General features: G+C 37.6%; 1 protein-coding gene across 9 annotated transcripts in view; it reads right to left on the bottom strand.

Annotated features, from left to right (window-relative positions):
• ESRRG (estrogen related receptor gamma) overlaps positions 1–17,833 on the bottom strand; it is a 484,515-nt gene that overhangs the window by 377,286 nt on the left and 89,396 nt on the right. For 5 of the 9 annotated variants that reach the window (XM_053383169.1, XM_053383167.1, XM_053383178.1 and 2 more), the window contains one exon: positions 438–546. The exons of the other annotated variants lie outside the window; for them this stretch is intronic. The gene's annotated coding sequence lies outside the window, so the exon portion shown is untranslated. The remainder of the gene's footprint in view (positions 1–437; positions 547–17,833) is intronic. 9 annotated transcript variants of the gene reach the window in all.

Raw genomic sequence — 17,833 nt, 5'->3', positions numbered from 1 at the left:
GCAAACCACACTACATGGCACAAGGTGCATCCACTTCAATGGTTCCAGATCAGTACTAGTGAGCATGCTGTTGAACTACACAGCCCATCTCTCCTGCCCATTGGCAAAGCTGCCAGGGAATTGTTGCCCAACAACATCTGTAGAGTATTATGTTGACTTCCTATGGTCTAGATAAGGTAAGCAGATTTCAAATCCTCCAAAGTAGGTGAAGGAAAGGAACTTTACAAATTATACCACACAACATGCTTATTTCAAAGACCAAATGCCAACCTACAACAGATACAGATATAAGAGACTTTTCATTTTGCAAGGCAATATTGTTCAGCTCTTCAAGATTAGTTGTATAAATAATCATTAGTGCCTTATTCAGGCTACACTGCGTGTTAACACATATACCCGTATTCCTGCATTCCCTTGTAACTCCCTGAAAATCTCACCTGCAGGGACTGCTTGACTCAGCCACTACTTCTCTTTATCGAAGCTTGAACCAGGAAAGGGTCGCATGCTATCTACTTGAGTTTTTAAAGAGGTATTTTCTGTCCAACTCTGAAAAAGTAAAATGCTAAGAATTATATACAGATTTAATGTGGAAGTATCCATTACCAACAAGATCAAAAAATGGACCAGGTGTTAAGTGTCTGAGGATTATTTTAGCACTTTGATTTTAAAGTATTTGGTTAAATAATTCACTAGAGCACAGTTAATACATAGAGCAAGAAGCATAAAAGTTGCTGCCCCTATGTATTTCAATATACAGTTGACATACTCTATTCTAATTAAATTCCAGTGTGGTGTACTAAACAGTAAATATGTATCCACATTGAGCCAAAACAATGACACATGTTTTGCAAAACCTCCTTTTCTCCTCTATGAATTGTGCACATGCATGCACACATATGCTGACTTGGTGATTATTTGGGTGGATTTATGATCTGTGGTGGATGAACATGTTCACTCATTCAGAATGAGGGCAGCAGTACTGACCTCATTCATATCTGGCAGTGTGACACAATAATGTGTAGGAATTGACTATATGATAATGTGATATAATCACAATTTGCCTACGTAAGGCCTGATTGGTTAGAGATACTTCAGGAATAAATTACTCTTTTATAAGAGAAACAGAAGTAGCTATAAATAGGCAGTGAAGAATATTCATAAAACAGAAAGGGGGCTCTGTTGTTCCCACAACCATCCAGAATGCTTTATTGATAAATCTTTGACACAATCATGTGGGCATGTAATGTGCTTGCCTTTAATTCCAGGAAAGAGTCTCTACCTGAAACCCTGGAGAGCTGCTGCTAGTCATTGTAGCAATGCTGAGTTAGATGAACCAGTTATCTGATTCGGTATAGCAACATGGGCTGGAGTGTATGAGGTTAATGCACAAACTAGAATTTGAAATTACCCTTTCTGTCCATACTATAGGCAAGACCCAACATAGAGAAGAGCACGGTGTTGTATCAGGGTGTCGCTTTTTGTAAATGGCAACCACCACCAGTTCCTGGCTCATGTTCTTTGGTAAACCAAGACTCTAAATCAATCCCCAGAAACTGAACTTTCCTTTCCTAAGAAAGCAATTAACTTCAGGTTGTGTTTACTCTTGCATTCTGCATACTATGAAAAAAGCCTTAGAAACTGGCTATAAATCTCACATGTATTTAAAAAGGATTTCCCATTTCTTAGGAGCCATATTGGAGGCATTTGCCAGTGGAGAAAGGATTTCCATGTGCCTACAACTAGAACATGATGGTTTAATTTACTACACAACTAGAGAGTAGAATGTCTTAATTAAAAAAAAAAGTTGTTGAACTCTAATAGTTTACCTCTGAATAGTTTATCTCTGAATAGTTTATTAGCCTAAAATAATTTATTCAGTGACTAGGTTGCCACCTTTCAAACAGAATATACAAAAGCAGAATACCTCCTCCCCCTCATTAGCTACTTGTAACTCTTAAAGTAGAGAAGTAAAAATACTCAAGATAGCACTGCAAGCAAAACAACAACTTTGTGTCAAGTTAATACCACGCAATCTCTGTAAAATTCAGGCACATAGCTATTATGCAATTTCACATTATCCATTACCACACTAGCCAATGATGGGGTATGGGGGCAGGGAGACATGATGATGTCACGACACAGGGAAGTACACCTGAATGTTTTTTTGAGGGATAAATGCAACATGGGACTGCCATTTTCAAAAACATTACACCCTACAGTATGAAATGGTAAAGTCTAAAATTATATCACCTCATTTTACATAATGCATAAAACAGTTTTTCTATATCAGAGGAGAATCATGAAGTGTGAGGCACTTGTCCTTCTTGTTCCTGTCACATGATCTGTAGTCTCCCTCTCCAGTCTCCATCCTACTAATGACTATATTGAATCACTCACATTCTTTGGAACCATGAATACCAAACACGAGTGAGAACCACCCCAATACTGTATATATGGTCACTTACTTTAGGTTCAAGGATGAAACAATGTTACATTAAGAGCCTTTACTCCCCTCATCAACTCACTTCAACAGGTGATAAATCATTGAAGCCCATTTCATATATTACCAATGTGGCATGGTAATAAAGTTTTCCTTCCTCCTTACAGTTGTTTGTGTTACGGTCTAAGTCTCCCAAAATGTATAATAATGCTTCTTATCTTTTAATGCTTCTAATAATACTGTAATTCTGTATGATTTAGTACTCAGAATGTTCTAGTAGGATTTTTAATCTAGAGATCTAAATGGGTTGTAATGTGTACAGAAGTGTTACAGTGATTAAATGTACAGGACACTTGCCAAAACAGTGATGAGAAGAGGTGATTAATTAATAAATATAGTGTATGCAAAGTGCAGCAAAACTATCATGCAAAAAGAAAAAGGAATAACGTGAATGAATTCCTTACTTCCACTGGGAAATCTGTTTCTCTACAGGGTATGTATCAAGGGGACTTTAAGACTACAACAGGCAATCTTTGGATCATATGACAACTGTATGGCTAAGGTAAACTGTACACAAAAGCTAATTATAGTACCATTTGGGGAAGGCACTACAGAAGACATAAGAATAAAGTTATAGATTACTAGTCAAATAAAAACAAGACAGTTTTTTCTTCAGATAAAGCCTCAGTAAGGTTGCTATCCTAAGCACACTTACAGCCAAATCCTATACCCATTTACTCAGAACTAAGTTCCACAGAGTTCAGTGGAGCTTACTTCTGAGTAGACCTGCCTAAGACTGCTGCATAAGGCTGTTAGTAGGAAGTGCTACCAGACTGTGGTTATTTTGGTGTAGGATTCAATCACATACTAGCAAATTCAGATTGTGTAATTAAACCTGATCTGGTGCTCTTGCACAACAAACCTGCTCTCCCTCCCCTGAAAACAGACTTTTGGGGAAATGGAAAGGAATTATTATTATTATTATTACATAATTATCATTAATAATGATGATGATATAGCGCCCTATACCTGCAGTTCTCAGAGCAGTTCACAGAATAAAATCAGAATATAAAACCACAAAATACACAATCAAAATAAAAACAACAACCCAATAACCCCTCAACAAATTTTAAAGGGGCAGATGAATATTGGAAAGTGTGAAATAACAACGGCTCGACACAACATCCCCACAAACAAATCAAAATGAATGCTTAATATACCACTCGTGCTGTCTAACCTCCCCACAAATGTTGTGCAAACAATTCATGATGAATGCTCAGTGAACAGATCATCTGGAAGTGACCTTATTCCGAACAAACGCACTTGGGACTGAGTAGTCAAATTTATTTTTATGCTCAAAGATGGAACCTTTTAAAAAAAACCTACTGCTCTAGCATCCAAACTTTTATGTTCTTCCTCAACTTTTAATAACATTAAAAACCCGTGGTCTAAATAGTGTACATTTATGGATAGATGTGGTTTACTTTTGCCAGAAATAATAAAAATCTGTGTTTATTTGGATGCTGAAAATTTACCTCTTTATGTAAAACTAGTATGCATATTCAGCAACACACTGTCTGAGCAACCAAAGGATAAAGGAAAACAAAGCCTAACGCAACAGGACAGAACCTTTACATCCCTAGGGAAATGTTCAACTGACATTTTTTCCCACAGCAATGTTGACAAAAAAGATGGAGTGTTCTGATCTTCACATATGATCAAAACATGAAAAAAGGTGAGTCAAGAAACTCATACAACCTTTTTTCTCACTGGGGAATTGAACCTTTTCATATAAGATATTTTTACTTTGAAATGGAAATAACAGTATCTAAAAATGCTGTTTTAAAGAACAGTTCATTCTAGCATAGCTAAACACAGCACAACACATCTACTTATACATTTCAGTATAGTCTGGTTTTTTTTAATCCATGTATTGTTTTCATTCAGAGGTAATAAGTATTGGAACATATTTCAAAATTATATTTTGGACTGATGCGCACATGAGTCTATTAGCAATTCCAGTACAGTATTAGTTTCAGGATGCTATTCTTCATGGGTAAAAATCATTTATTTGAAACAGCATGTTGCTGCACAATCCTAACCCCATCCCAGTGCCAGTTAGATGATGTATAGATACCTCTCTGCCAGTCTATGCTAGTAGAGAGGAATGTCACTAGTGTGAGGTTCCACCATGACAGAAGCTCAGGTTGTGCCCTAAAAGGTGCTAACAAGCAGAACCCCACCCTCGTTAGGTTTTGAGGGGTATGCAGCTTTCAATCTGCTCGATCTAAATTCCAGTAGATCCTTCAAGAGGCATCCCTCTCCCATCTTCTGCAAACCAGTTTGAGATTTGCTAATAAATCCATTATATCCCTCTGTCCACTTAAGTATTGCTATTTGATTTACTGAAGGCTGTCTTCATGTCTTTGTACATTTTGCCATCCCACTGCCATCTAAATTATTATATGTATATATTTAAAACCCTTTTAATGAAAACAGTCACCAGATTTTTTCTTCTTCTTTAAAACACTATCAAGGTGCAGAACAAATGTTAAGAGGAATCTTAAAAAAAAGTGTGGTGTTTTTTTCTGAATGCTTCCAGTAGCAAAGGTTTCCCATTATGGGTGTATTTATGAAATGAGCTCTCTCTTTTCCACTTTCCCCAAGGTTTTATCATACCTGTGCACACACCCCCCCCAATTAAAGTCGGTTGCTCCCCACTTTACATGATTTCTGTTATGTGTGCAGGGGCCCAGAACATAACCCCCACATAAGTGGGGGGATGCTTATATAAGGCCATCAACTTTTGAACTTGCATGATGTTCTTCAAGCATAGGTGTCCAGGTCAAAAATAGAACAGTACTTATATGTCCAGGCAGATGGCTACAAGGCTAGGCATTCTGCTTTTATAAAGGTGGTGAGTAGAGACTATATGAATTAGATCTCAGATTGGTGGAGGGAAGAAACAAAAATCAAGTGTGTGTGTGTGTGCACACGCACGCACGCACGCACACACGCACACAGCTATTCCTGTAACAATAAAAACTCTAAGCATTTCTATGGACAAAATGCTCTGACTTCAACATCTCTAAGCTATAAACATAAAGTGCTGCTGTATGTAGGACTTCAACAGAGCTCAATTCTACCTAGGACATGGACTCATTTTGTGGGAAAGTAACTTAGCTCCTCGCCTCAGATCCTATTTGTAAATTAAAATAATAATGATTTACAGCTCAGGATGACATACTTGGAAAAGAGTGTGATAGAGAAGTAACAAACAAAAAAATATTTAAGAAAAACAAAATCCAATTGGACTTGTAGTAGGCAAAGTTGTGTGAAGAAGAGAATGCAAATTCCTTATTAAAGTTTGCAAATTTAAACAACTACCACCTCTTGAGACTCTGTTAAAATATGAAAAACAGAAGCATTCTCCAGTAGCCTTTAACTCAAAAATTGAGCTGGGGTGTAGGTTTAAGAGTACATGGTGAATTTTCTAATAGAATATTGGCAGCAAGAATAACTATAAGGAATGCCCAAAGGGACTGTAGAGCAGACTTAGTACTGAGACACATCTAGCTTCAGAAGTGACACAACTGAAATGAATTGAAGGTGCTGGATCCACGTGATTCTATAATGGGATGGATGTGAAAACAATAGGAGAGTAGAAAAGGTGAGATACCCCATGATGTTTTACCTCCTGTGAAGAAAAGAGACAAACACTCCATTCTACACCCCGGAAAACTCCACCTTTCACCTGTATGCAGTACTCTCTTCCTTTTCACAACAATATCTTTTTTTAAAATCCCTCTAGAAGCTCACCTTGTATTTGGAAACAAAAATTGCTTCTGGTTAGGTAGCCTGTGAAGCGTGATGAAGACACGGGTGTTAGATGATCGCTGAAAAGGTACTAAATGTTATTGCAAGACATACTTCTGTCACTGATTCAACTACTATGATGCCTGTGCATTTGTAGTGGAAATAAAATTGCAGAGAGATTTAGTTCTCCGCCCTTAAGCAGCCAGTGTTTTGAACTGGGGTTCTCCCCCGCCCCCAAGCTACTTAAATTATTATTATTATTAAATAAAGTAGAATATCCCTTGTATAACTGAATTCATTTTGTGAATATTTGCTTAAATATTGCCTTAAATGTATCTTCAAGACTTCTTAAGAAATGTTTCACCTGCCAAAAAAAATGACATTAAAAGCATGTGCTTGAAAAAGCTTATGATTGTTCATTTATCTAACCAAGGGATACAAACAATACAGCGACAACATTTTGAACTCTAGGATTAACAATGTAGTTCATCTCTACTCCACACATCCCACAAGGAGAAGTTGTTAATTAGATTTGAAATTAAATTAGTAATATGGATAGGAACTTTTTTTATCTTGTATTTTTATGCTGTGAAACACCTTGTGATCTACTAAAGAAGGGGATATACAAAGTTTAACAACAACAGTACTGAGACTGTACTGGAAACTTCAACTAGAAGCATTGAACGTAAACTCCAAACAAAATATGCTGAACTATAATTATTAATCAGTCACAAACATCTCCCCCAGTATGTATTGGTAACACCCAAAGCAAACTATAGAAATTTGCTACCGGACCTGAAAAAGCAGGAATGAATGCAGCATATTTTCAAGGACCACAATGAAATAAGTCTTACTATAGATATACATGCTCCACAGATAATGAAGGGCACCTCTTCAAAACCTACATCCCCATGAATCTAAATCCAATCATATGTTCCCTTTATAATAGCCATCACTTTCCTTTTCTGCATAACTATACATTGAAGCACTGCTGCTGTAAAGGTCACTGGTGAGATTTCAATAAATAGCATGGTATTAGTTACATATATGACTCTCTTTTCCCTTTATGCTACATTCAATTTTGAGTTTCTTTCTATTGGGTCTTCCTTGTTTTTCTTGTAGCTGAATGTCACATTTTCCATTTGCTAGTACTATCATCTATATCCTGCTGTATAAAGAATATTTTTCCTTTCCAACTTAGAATTACGTTGTATTTACACGGAAAGGGATAAATTAACTTATTGGACGATCATCCTGATGCCACAGTTCAGTTCAGTTTTTTGGACTGAAACCACATAAAACTCAAGAAACGCCAATTTTTACCCATTCCTTTGTTGTACAAACACAAAAGTCTTGGTGCCATAGTTTAACACTAAAAGGGTGAGCCTTAGGAAGCCCAAAGCTCCCTCTTTTGCATGGTCACCTCTACTCCTGTGTGGCTAAAATCTTGCTTTGTGTTATATGTGAACCAGGAATCCTGTTGTGTGTGGTTTTTAAAAAAAAAAAATTAAACAAGCAAGATTCATAACTCATAAAATGCACCGTAGTTTAGAATGTTAGAAAGTGTAAATCACAGAAAAGGATATGCACCTTTAGGTACAAATCTCACCTAGCTGAAGCTGTAGTTATTTCTCAAGCTCACACTGGACTCCTGTGACAAAATCACAAACACAATGTTCATGTTTCCATGACTTACGAAACAATATAACTTTAAAAAACCAAGTTTGTCTAAAGATATTTTTCAGCAGTCTACTAGGTTAACAAATGCCCGATTGCCCTCTGCAGTTAAATTTGAATTAAGATACTATTACAAATATGGCAGGTATCTTTATAGCTCTCAGTTGGACTATACAATTTCTGAATTTGCTAGCAAAAACTACAAAACATTGCATCTTGATACTGCAGTTTTCAGAAAATGCAGTAAAATACATTCTTGTGCAATATAGTAAAACTGAAAAACCAATAAATGGCTCTAGTTATTGAGAAATTGGACAAAAATAGCCTATTGTCATTTTTTTCAAGACGGCAAATCAATAGATGATGAAAGGTTTTATTTTTTGTTACCACTGGAGTGTTGACTCTAGCAATAAGTGAGATGTTGATTGGAATTAAGGAGACAAGCAGTTGAGTGATATGCAAAATGGAACTTAATGTTTTCAAAACGGAGAGTTTGAGTGCAAACTTAAAACTGGGTTAATACACATTATCTGTCCCCAGAGAATCCCTGTAGTCCAATGAAAGAGCCTAGGGATTGCCAGCAAAGAATTTGAAGCAGACTCTCAAAACTGCATTTCCCAGGAATCTTTGGGAAAGCCATGACAGTTAAACTGGCATAAAATACAATAGATATGAATTTGCAGAACTATTACTATATCCATAGTGTCAGCATTAAGTTTGGTGCAGCTTCCTTCTTTGACTCCAAAACACAAAACAATCAAGATTAAAACATCAGATACTCAAGCTCAAGAAAGATGCCAAGTAGGGCACTAGCTCCTATAGTCAAGCACAGATGTGTTCAATGGAAAATAAGCCAAAGAGTACTGGTTAAGCCACACATTTCACATGGCGCTTCTGATTCTGCCTGTATAAAAAGACAGGGTTCAAGATTTTCCAAAAAGTGGGTTTCATCCCTCTGGCATCATTGAAAAAGCATGGGACCACTAGCCCTGATCTACTCCAGTCTTGCATAGTTACTTAGAAGCAAATTTCATCGAATTGGATGGAGTTTACGTTTGAATTAAAAAAAAAAGCAAAAGAGAAAAGATACAGATGTTATGCTTATTTTTTAAAAATTGCCCAATCAGCACTCACCTTAGAATTCTAAATTAAGACTGAGCCAAATGGATGAGGCGAGTTTAATATTTTCAGTGTCAAAAGGCACAGTGTCCCTCTATCAGCATTTTTATTTTACCATTCTAATTATTAAACAATTTGATTACAATTTCAAAATACAAATATCTAAAGACTAAATTGATCAAGCTATAAATATACAAATGTTATGTAAATATTAAACACATACTATACAAAACATTCTACATTACTCAATATAATATCACCAAATCAATCATTTTGACCACAGTTCTAAAGCAGGTTACTTAAATTGAGCCTATTTCATATACATCTGAACCTCAATAGTACCACCAACAATTTAAGAAGAGCCCTGCTTGATCAGACCAAAAGCCCATCTAGTCCATTATGCTGTTCCTACAGTAGCCAACCAGATGCAACGGGAAGCCTGCAAGGTAGACATGAGTGTAACAGCATGCTTCCCACTTCTGATTCCCAGCAGCTGGTATTTAGAGGCATACTGCTTCTATCAGAGGTGGCAGAAGATAGTCTTATCCTCCATTAATTTGTTTGATCCTATGTTAAAACCATCCAAGTTGGTGGCTACCACTACAACTTAATTGTTCTCATTCTTTGTAGAGTGACCAAACAAACCAAAAATACAAGTAAACATTTCATTCAATAGCCTTAAATTTGAACTCAGCAACATCACCATGTTCACTATGTGCCAATTACTTATGTTCTAGATTTCTATATCCCATAGATCTGGTATGGGGAACCTTTGGCCCTCCAAAAGTTGCTGAGCTAAAATTTCCATCATCCGTGGCCACTGGCCATGCTGGTTGGGACAGATGAGAGTTACAGTTCAGCAACATCTGAAGGGCCAAAGGTTGCCCACACTAGTCTATGGAATCACTTATGAAGACCTGACTGCAATCTGAATGGGTTTCATTTTCCCTTTGTAATGTCAGTAGTTCACCAATAATCATGACATCATCATGTTCACATCATGAATACAGTACATGAATCACACTCAGGAAAGAGAAATAAGCTCTGAAGAAGAAAAAGAGTTTCTAAAGTGGCAGATAGTAGAAGCAAATGTTGCTAACAACTTAAAAATATGAATAATGATTTCTGGGGAAATATATGGGACTTACACATCCACTAGAAAGCTATTTTTGAAAAGAAAATTGAAATCAGTGTGTTCCCGTTGAGAATAAGACTGTGCAAATGAATAGATGCTTAGTGGAGTACAAAATTAAGTAATAAGCAAGCACAGCCTGTCCCAGAATAGTCTATTCTTGACAGTTGCCTGTTAACATTTCCTGAATCAGATTTCAAAGTGCAAGTATTAGGTTCAATTAGTAGAAAACATCCCCAAATGCTAGGGATCTTGACACTGCAAGGTATTTTTCCCCTAGGAAGGAAGCCCACTATTTGCCAAAAAAGGAGACTTTCCTCTCAAAGCCAGACAAAAATGTATACAGCTGTTTTAAAATCTTATTCAAAACATGTAGAATACAATATGAGTATATTCTAAAAGAACACTGGACAAATAATTTGCTTACAGCAATCTTTTGTCTTGGAGATTCTGCAATTTATCTGCAGCTCTGTAAATAATCTGAAGATATACTGGCCCTTAGCATAAAAAGGATTGATGCCTGCATAATGCTGAGCAAAGGCTTGGAGCCCCAAACCAATTGCTCAGAATCTGAACTAAAATGATTTGAGCATTATCTACAGTTTATGCTTTATATTCAACAAAAATGCAAAGATAATAAAAATTTTTGGTGATGATTTTATTTCAAGTTACAGGTGTGCACAGTATTCCGTCAAATCAAAAAGTGAGCATTTATGTACAATTTATAATATGTAATTCCAGCATGATTTTACAAATATTCTTGTGCTGGGAGAGTGGTAGTTGTGCAGCTGTAGCTAAAACAACTTTTCTGTCCAGAAGCCATGATTACCACACTTAAAATGAATCTGCCAATGCTGAATCAAGTCACATCCTCGTGGTGTGGAATGAGCACATATCTGTCAAACTATTGGGAAGAAAACCTTAAAAGTCTTGATTGGGAAGGGAAACTCGCTATCAGAAGGGAAAAACAGAATACAATGGTGTTGGCATTAGCAATTTTGACCTGGGTAGCATGCCCTGCATCAATTTAAGTGCAGGAGAGGCCACTCACCAACTTTGGAATTACTCAGGAAGTGTTTCAGGGGTCTGAAAAATACATCCCGAACAAGGAGTGGAAATGCCATAGGACTGCACTGTCATAAATAGCTTCTTATGCAACAATTAAGTCCTAAGAGCAGTGCTTTTTTTCAGGGGATATTCAAGGGTACACACTACCGGCACCTCTTTTTGTTGTTGTTTAAAAGTGTGGCACTTACTGTAACAACTTCATGATGATTAATTTTATAATGAATGATTTTAGAGTGTTGTTTGTGTTGTACTTTTGTATTGTTTTATTGTTGTTAGCCGCCCTGAGCCCGGCTTCGGCTGGGGAGGGCGGGATATAAATAAAATTTATTATTATTATGAGTACCGGCACCTTTCTTTTCTTTTCTTTTTTAAGAAAGAAAAAAGCACTGCCTAAAAGGATGGCCTATTATCGGAATGGCTGTCATGGGGCACATGGCATAATAAAAAACGGCTCATATAAAAGAGCAGACCAAGTAACAGGAACACAAATGGTGTGGGCATGTGCACTTCCCACCACCTGTCCCACATCAAAGGAAAAAAGACGCCTACATCAGCCACTGCTGTACTTGCTCACAGATAGGCCTTTGCATCTCTCCTCTGTTCAGAATGGGAGGGTGTCCACTCCTGGCATCCAATAAAATGTAGGCATATTTAAGGGTAGTATCAGTGTAGGGCTGGGGATGCACAGGCCAAAGCAGGAGGTGCAATCAATCTCTTGTGCGTTGTGTATGTCTGAAGGGATATTTACTGAGACATTCTGTGGCACCACAGGAGGTAGTGGCATGAACACTTCAGCACTATTGGCAACTTAATTCATGAATGAAAAAGGTGCATCAACTCCTGCTTAGGTGCATATGCCCTCACACTACACCACCAGTTCAGCCTTCAAAAACAACACTGTGGTTAAGACAGGTAAATGTTTGTTTAGTTTAATATGTACATTCATTTTTCTAACCTAAGTATCCAGTAAAAGTTGCCTATAGTATCATGAAAGACTATAATATTTCAAAATATAAGCAATGAAAACAGCAAACACAGAAGAGAGAAAGAACAGAAGAGGGGTGGAAGAGGCTCTTTCCTTCTTTACCAACTGAACTTCAGATAATAATAATAATAATAAATTTTATTTATATCCCGCCCTCCCCAGCCGAAGCCGGGCTCAGGGCGGCTAACAACAATAAAACAATACAAAAGTATAACACAAACAACACTCTAAAATCATTCATTATAAAATTAATTAAATTCAAGCCACTGGCCACCATTGGGCCAGAGCTCCGCGAAGATTGCCAAGGGAGGGAGTCAGGCTGTGCCCTGGCCAAAGGCCTGGCGGAACAGCTCTGTCTTGCAGGCCCTGCGGAAAGATGTCAAGTCCCGCAGGGCCCTAGTCTCTTGTGACAGAGTGTTCCACCAGGTCGGAGCCACAGCCGAAAAAGCCCTGGCTCTAGTTGAGGCCAGCCTAACTTATCTGTGGCCTGGGACCTTCAAGATGTTTTTATTTGAAGACCGTAAGTTTCTCTGTGGGGCATACCAGGAGAGGCGGTCCCGTAGGTACGAGGGTCCTAGGCCGTATAGGGCTTTAAAGGTTAAAACCAGCACCTTAAACCTGATCCTGTACTCCACTGGGAGCCAGTGCAGTTGATATAGCACCGGATGAATGTGATCTCGCAGCGAAGACCCCGTAAGGAGTCTCGCTGCAGCATTCTGCACCCGCTGGAGATAAAGGAGGTGACATGAAAGGCCTCAAAATCTGTGCAAATTCCAGAACTTTCATGAAAAGCCTGTCTTATTAGGTTGTCTTAGTTCCAACTCAGAAAGGCAAGTAAAAACAAAATATTCTAATTTTGTTTCAGCTTAGAAATAAACCAGATGGGGATATATGTAGGATGAAGTGAGTGAAGGCAGTCTTGAGAAAGTATTATAAAAAAAAGTCACCAGGTACTGCTTCAAGAACCTGCCGATAAGCATCTTAAATCATAGTAAATTACACATTGCATGCCGGTGACTCGGTCATGGGAAATTATGGAGCTACGTGATGTCTCATTTGTTGTGCTGAAAACAAATGTAAATAAATTACTGCAAGATTCTCATTTACATTTAGGAATCCATCCCGATGCATGACATGACTGCTGATTTTATCCCCCTTTTAATGACATTTTGAGAAAAAGTAACATTCACTGAAAGGAAGATTGTCATGATCATAAGAAGTATTTGATTTCTGGTTGGGCAGTCCAAATGAAAAAGAGAAGAACAGAGAGGTCACCTCCCCCTACATGAGTGTATGTTTAGGACAACCTTTCCCAAAGTGCTGTTCTCCAAATGTTTTCCCATCAGCTCCAGCCAGTATTAGGCTGGAGAAGGTGATGTAGGAAATCATGTAGTCTTGTGTCTATTTGCCTGTGCGTGTGCTTGTTCTAGGGTAGAAGGCAGAATGTTAGCTAACATTCATTTAAAATCAAAGAGAAAGGCAAATAATAGAAATTGGTGCAGGTTTTGTAATTTTGTTTTCCCTCTTTACTCTCCATTTTCACCCTAAAACAAATATATTGCTTTTATTGTATCACTCTTCTGCACTTTTAAGATGCCTCTTTAATGTGGTTGAAGACTACACATTATTCACTTTATTTTTATAATCTTACCTTCTTCCTTCTCTTCCTGCAAGAGGTTCAAAACAGTTAACTCTCAAGAAACTCTCAGAAAAAAACCAATCCTGTTCAAGCACTGACCAGCTTCAGACCCACAACACATGCCTTTAGACTCTCATTCGTACCCCTTTGCCAAGAGATGCCAATGACATAGAAAGTTAAAGCACCACAGTTAATCAAACAGGAGGAGTAAGGTGGTCAGATGCCAAGGTAGGACTGGAAGACCTAGGCATATGTAACCTTCAATCCTGGGACAGGAGAGAAAATTTCAAGAGTTTGGTCATCCTGCATGACAGAGTACATCTCACCAAAAAAATCACGAACCTCTTCTGTCCAATTAATCAGGCATGGCAGTCCTGTTCTCCTTTGTATCTGGCTACCCTAGCCATACAAATGAAGACAAAATGCAACAAATGTTTTTAAAAGCCTGTTGTCCCCCTAGACAGAGTAAATACAAAACTGCAAAGAAATGGACTTATTTATAATGTCACTCCCTGTGCTGCCCTAGTAACAATACTATGCATACTAAACAAGCATGCTTTAAAAAGGAAGATGCTGGCTTATAGATAGAAAAGCCAATGCCAAGAAGATCCCGGGGGTTCAATTTCTGACACTGTCGGTCCATATTTGTATGCTCAACAGATACTTCTAAAAATAGTCTAAAGATAAAAGAAAAGTTTTCCAAACGGGGGAATGCTGCAATGTTCTGCATCCCTACATGTGGCAGTGTATTTACATAAGCCTGACTAGGTCAGGAAGTTTTTTTTTAAGGGACAAATAAGCAGGCCATGAAATAATTATTTTTCATTGTGCCCTGCCAAACCTACCCAGCCAAGGGCTAAATTGAGCTGCTATTGTGATTATTTGAACTGTGGAGCCAAAAGTCCTCACTGCAAAGCATCCCAGCTGTCCTAAATTTTATGATGATGGCGAAATTTCATGTTGGTTTGAACCCTGCCAAAAACATTCCACAAAAAAACAGGCAGGCTGGATGCCTGTTTTATCCTGTCCTGTATTAATTAACGATCTACAGCTTTCCTGAGAACTTTAAACTTTAAACAAATCACTTCCGGAAAGATTCACATGCTTGTATGCATATGGATACAGCAAACCAAATTAACATCAAGAGCCCTAACCAAATCTGCAGTTGTTTTTTTCATTCTGTTCCACAGTACACTGAAAGCTTAAAAGCATAGTGGGTAGAACCAACACCAGCTTAATAAAGAAAGAGATTTATTTATTATTTATTTAGTAGAATTTGTATACAGTTTAATTATAAAAGGTTATAAGGTTAAGGCTGCAAGCGTACAACTCCCTTACGTGGGAGAAAGTGCCATTGTCTTATTTCTGAAAAAACAGCATGCAGACTATGCATCCAGCTTGCATATTACTGTATATTGTACCCAATGCACCCAAGAGTGCCTACTGAAAACAACAATGGCATATTAAGAAGAAGAATACACCAGGGTGCAATCCTACATACATTTACCTGGGAGCAAACCCCACTGGACACAGATGGTGATCCATAATTGTCTCAGTATAGAAATATGGTTACTACTTTGGAATGTAGCAAAGATGCCATCTGTGAAAGGAGTTCATATTACAAAAGGTGTAAAGAGAGCCATGCTGTTAAAAATTTATCAAAAGATGGTGTTTGTTTATAAATAACAGTATTGAAACTTTACATTTTAAGGTAATATTCAACCAGATGTTTTGTTCAAAGTAATTTTTACAATTTACTGATGTGATCTTTTCTATCATTGTTAGCATAATATACCCGTCATGAATATATATGTTCTTCTTTGGAAAATAGTTTTTAAATAATAAAATTAATTACAACTGATTTAAAAATATCAGTAGATGAACTACTTGCCAAGGTTAGAAAGCAGGGGTTTACAAGACACGTAATAAAAATTAAGGCTTACAATGTTAGGAGAATGTATCTATTTGCAAGCAGCAGGTTTCATTCCAGGTTTACACAACTTGCAGCCAACCATGCCAAATACAGCCAAGATCCATATATTGTAGCTCCCAGATTCTTGACAACACATGTTATTTGTGATCCCACCAAGCAACAAAAGCACAAAGTTCATCTAACCCCTTAGTAGGCTACTACAAACAGATGACAAAAGCATTTGGTTGGTTGAGACGCATGTTGTGTGTTCTATGGGCTGCATTACTAGATTCCAGGTATATCTTAAATGCCGACATCCACTCTATTATGATTTATCACATGTATATACTGCCTTTTTCCAATGCACCCAAGGTGGCAGACAGTTTAACGCACTATTTTCAGTTTAACAGAAGAGCCAAAATAGTTGATGGCCCTTTTTATGTTGACAAAGAATGCTGCAATGAATGTCTCACCTCTCCCTCTGATATCACCATTTAAAATGCCCTGCTGGATCAAGTGAATGGTCCATCTAGTCTTAGAGCCTGTTCTTATAGTGGCCAAACACAGGAAGCCCACAAGCAGGACACAAATGAAACATCCCTCTTCAAATTTGTGATTTCCAACAACTGGTATGCAAAGGCATACTGCCTCCAACAGTGGAGGTATTACATAGTCGCCATAACTAGTAGCCACCCATAGCTGATAATAGACATACTTCTATGAAGAGCCAATGGGAAGAGACCAATCACTTTTGGAGCAGGAGGAATTCTGATTCAAATCTCAATTCAGCCATGAAATTTACTGGATGACCTTGAGGTGACTCAGCCTAACCTATCCTATAGGATTGTTGCAGGGGAAAGCGGGGAGCTGCATCCTTATATATATGAATGAGTGAGTGAGTGAGTGCGTGAGTAGCAGCTGGTCTCTAGGCTAGCTTCACTATCATTCTGCATCTATATGGGAATGATTTTTAGGTGTTTTAATCATTATAACCTTTATGTGTTTGCTGCCCTGGGCTCCTTTAGCAGGAACGGCAAGATATAAATTCTGATGATTATTTAATTTCTATACTGCTTAATATATTTAAAAGATCTCTAAGTGGTGTACAAAAATCTGCTTGGCAGAAATGACGAGCAGAATCCGAAACCAGGGAAGAGAAGCAGCGCAAGAAGATTGGAAAAAGTTTAAGGACTATTTAAAGAAATATTACAAAATTAATGAGAGTTAGAATGATGTTGGATTGGAAAGTAAATGGTTACTATTAGTAATGGTTAAGACAAGGAGAATAAGGAAGATTAGCTTGAATTTTTATTAAAATAAGGGAAGATTTGCTGAGTAAATGATAAGAACTTGGAATACAGAGAAGGGAGGCATGAGGAAGTCGGGGAAGAAAGGTGTAAGAAACTAAGATATGAAATGGTACATGTTTTTTGTTTTGATTGTGTTTTTTTGTTTGTTTATGTATTTGTTATATGTTTGTGTTGTTATAAAAATCTGTAATAAAAAATTATTAAAAAAAAACAACAAAAATCTGAAGCAACAACAGACAGCTTAAGCAAAACATTACAAAAATACAGTTATACTAATACAAAGTTACTAATATTTAAATCATTATGAGTTCATTTCTTTTCTGACACACCCTCCCTCTCAGCCTCCAGGTTCTCACTCAGGGTCCAAACAAACTTTCAGCTCACCCACAAAAGTCTCACAATGAAAAGAGATCCTGGAAACAGCAAGTATCACCCAAGTCTCTCACTCTAGACTTGCTTTTTATGGACAGGCCCAAATTTAATAATAAATAAATGCTTTTGATTCATCATCTTAGTTCAGTATTGGTGACAAGTCAGCATCCTTTCAAGCTACCTTGCCAAAAAGATCCCTGTCAGCGGTGAAGACAATATTAAAAGAAGCAGGGGAGAGTCTCTAAGGGACCCTTCTCAAGAATGGGCCAAGCATTCTCCACCACCCCTGAGGGCGCCAGTCTTTTAGTGGGTGAAGGACATGCCATGTTGCACACACACAATTACGGTATGTTCTCCACAATT

The sequence above is a fragment of the Podarcis raffonei genome, chromosome 3, assembly GCF_027172205.1.
Source record: "Podarcis raffonei isolate rPodRaf1 chromosome 3, rPodRaf1.pri, whole genome shotgun sequence".
Classification (NCBI taxonomy): Eukaryota; Metazoa; Chordata; class Lepidosauria; order Squamata; family Lacertidae; genus Podarcis; species Podarcis raffonei.
Note: the sequence above shows the minus strand (reverse complement) of the source record. Positions and strands in the feature narration are given on the sequence as shown.